This window comes from Mesitornis unicolor, unplaced genomic scaffold (genome assembly GCF_000695765.1).
Source record: "Mesitornis unicolor isolate BGI_N332 unplaced genomic scaffold, ASM69576v1 scaffold21243, whole genome shotgun sequence".
NCBI classification, from domain to species: Eukaryota; Metazoa; Chordata; class Aves; order Mesitornithiformes; family Mesitornithidae; genus Mesitornis; species Mesitornis unicolor.
The window spans coordinates 1-3,579 of record NW_010172931.1 but is presented as its reverse complement, the minus strand read 5'-3'; positions in this window follow the sequence as shown (position 1 = coordinate 3,579).

Sequence of the window (3,579 nt, the reverse complement as noted above, 5' to 3'; positions counted from 1 at the left end):
GTAAATAACAAAATCATTTACATTGAGAAAAATAAAACTCTTTTAAGTCTGGATGTGGGGAGGAGAATGGGTAATCTACCTCCTTGAACTCAGAAGCAAAAGGGACATTGATTTTAATGCAAGCTTGTAAGATCTTTTTGCCCAAATGTCTTTGTTTTGAGTCATGTTTATGTGGTTTTAAGTATAACTTAAGTGGCATGCTTTCTCTAGGCTGCTTCATTGCATGTTGAGTTCCATTCTTATGAAAGAAGACTGGAAATGTCATTGCTTATGTGCTCAAAGTTAGAAATCTAAATCCTTATTTAAGCTCATAAATGGGTGGGCCATTTGTCAGATGCACGGGTCATGTCACACAGTGTCTGAAGTTATGTCCTCTTATACTACCAGGTGAGTAAGAAAATACTTTCTGTGGTTTTGTTAGAAAATACAGATTGATGTGCCATCTACAGTATAAACAATGAAATCTAGGAGAAGAGCAACTTCACCTCGAGCCAGTAACCTTACTTTGGCTTCACTTATTTTTACAGGCGTTATTTAATACCTGCTTGATTCATGAGACCATTACCACCACTGCCTTTACACAAGCTGCATATCTGCTACTGTCTTCTTGTTCATCCTAGGAGAAATGACAAATGTACATGCTCCAACTCGAGTCTGCCTCCGTATTTTTGGGTATCCCTGTTCTTTGTATCTGTATGAAATTTCCTGTTATATTTCATTTATACACAGGGCCTACTGTGTCAGAGAGACAGAACAGGAGGTTTCCTGCAGCACTGGAGCTCCAGGAGCTGCAACATGTTTTATGACTATTCAGTTTGTGAGCAACTTTATTCTAGAAGGGGCAAACATTTTCATTTACCTAGGGTTGCAAAATCCCTTGAACTGGCACTGGTAATATCATTAAAATCTTTGAAATCCATTTTGTCTCATTTTAAATTGAAAGAAAAGAAAGTACAACCATCATAGCTAAATTCAGACAGTTTAAGCAAAAACCTTTAACAAATTATTAGCAAGCTTTCTTGGTTCAGTCAACCTCACACAGACACCTCTTAGCTGATTAGACAAATTTGTCCCCGGAAACAGTTCTTCTCTTTCCTTTGGCTCTAGAAGGGTCTTGGCCAACTGACTTAGACTTTACCATTGCCTTTTTCATGGATGATTGTACCATGTGCATTTGTCTGCTTTTAAGCAAAGGAACCAGGGAGTGAAGGGGAAGCCTTTCCCATCCATCAGTGGTTACTCACTCTTTCAGCTAGGAGCCCTTAAACTTAATGTTATTTGTAATATAATATAAATTAATATTGTTAAGATAAATAGATGTTTTACAGAGGATAATAGCAAATAGCATATTTAGAGAGAAATAAGGTTTCACTGATTTCAAATGATAACAGCTTAAACTCACCAGGTATGTTTGAACTAAAAATGTCTTCTCCAACTAGTTTTGCCAAACCACCATGAGAGTCAAAATGCTCTTATTACTGTTTGGCTATGCAGTGAGTGAGACAGGTTTAAAACTCTTATCCATCCAAAGCCATATGAACATACGTGGTGTGCCCTGAGAACAGTGATCCTGTGCTGAGGCTGCCAAGGCTGCTGAGCTGCCAGCTCACAGATTCAATTCAGAGGCAAGCAAATGCATTAACAGGTGTGTTCTGCACTCCAGGGGCACATCAGAGCCCCCCATACAGGTATGAAAGCAGCAAGTGAGGGAGACACCGCAGCCTGCTGCTGCCTTGTGTCTTGAGCAGCACCTCACTGCTTTTATTTTTTAGAAGTGTCATAATGGGTATCAAAAGTAGTCCTGCAGGTGAATGTTGAGCCGTGTCCTAGCCGCATTTTTTTTTTCACTTTTCTTGGTTTGGCTGTATAAAACCCAGAAAAGAGCAAGATTTTCCTGAGGAAACAAGATTTGTGCAGTATCCACCTCTGTGTGTGTATATCGGGCTGTATCTATTTCTACCTGTCTGTGTTTGTCCCTTCCAATTTTTGAACCTGTTGTTCACTTCTAACCCTTTATTTTTTTTAGCAGAGAGCAAGTCTCACAGGTTTGACTTCCCTACCAGTTTTATTGAAGTGGGCAGCTGAGCAGAGCAGACAAGCATTAGTAATATCTCCACTGAGGGAAGAGCTAATATGGGAGTTTGACCCTTATTAGACATCAGAAAATCCATAGGAAACTAGGATTCATTTGGTTCCACTCTTACAGAACTGCTTCTTTTCTTCATTTGACCACTGAGCTGAAAAATCACGTAGTCATACAGTCCTAATTAATAGAAGATCCCCAAAGGAAAGGAAAGAACATGGCTCAGAATTTATATAAATTGTATAGTTAAAGCGTTTTGTCTCTTAGTAACCTGTTGGTGACTCTTGTGGTACGTGTTAGTTCATATTATAATGCAACTTAAAAGGCAAAATTAGTTGGTTGTTTTTGAGAGGAAGATGTAGACTGTGTATTTTTTATCTAGGGATAAAATCTCTCAAACAATGTAAGATCATGATCCATGTACATCTGAAATGATACCAGGAAAATACCATAAAAATATTTTCTATTATGTTATTCTTTGACAACAACTAAAAATTGAAGTGCAATGCCTTTTAGCATTTTAGTTGTTTGAAACTGATGCATGAGCCTTTGTTGATGTACTTTTTTAGCTACAATTTATACACAGAGTCTTCTAGAACCAGGCAGCCAAAATGCATTTTCCATGTGGAGTTTATGGCTGCTTTATACATTTAAACCCATGCTGAGGTGTAGCCTACTGGTGAACCTACCCTTTAAATTCTCACCTCAGCATATAAACCACTGCTATTTGATGGACAAATGCAGGAGTAAATGAAGTTACAAGCTAATACTGGAGAGACCGTTTTAATTACAGCTTAGCATCTGCAAATACAGCCTCTGCTAAGGAGAAGTAGGAATTTAAACTATGTGGAAAGTGTTGCAATGTTAAGGACAGCCGAGACAATGAAAAGTTTGACACAGTTGCTAACAACTTGAAGCAGCCAGTTTTATTAAGTTTATCAATCTAGCAATGATTTCCTCATAAATTTTCAGCCATGTTTTCTGCTCTGTACAAAGTAGTAACATTTTTAACACAGTGACTACTTCTGTAGAGCAAGGAGGTGGAGGCTTTTTCGTGGTCAAGTGCTGCTCAGGGGCAACAGCTTGAACCTGTAACCTATGGGTCAGTCCAGACAAGAAGCAACCTGAGTCTGAGAGGTCTCTGCAAAGCCAGCATGGAAGGAACAGACCAGCTGAACAACCCTGTTCTCTCCCTGTCTTCAACTCAGGCAAATGAACAGTTTTTCCAGCTGTGGTTCAATGAGCATATGTATCTTTTCATAAAATATTTTTCAAATCTGATTTGTAATTTATCATTGTATTTTTAGCAGTTATTTCCCTCAAAGAGACTTTTGAAAATGTTCTCTTCTTTTGCTCTTTTTCCACAAAACATATGCTAATGAGTCCAGTTCCACCAAAATGGAGTTCAGTTGATACAATTTCTCAAAAAAATAATAAACACAAAAAAGAAAAAGTATATGTTGGTGAATCTGGACATCCATAAATCCATGGGTCCA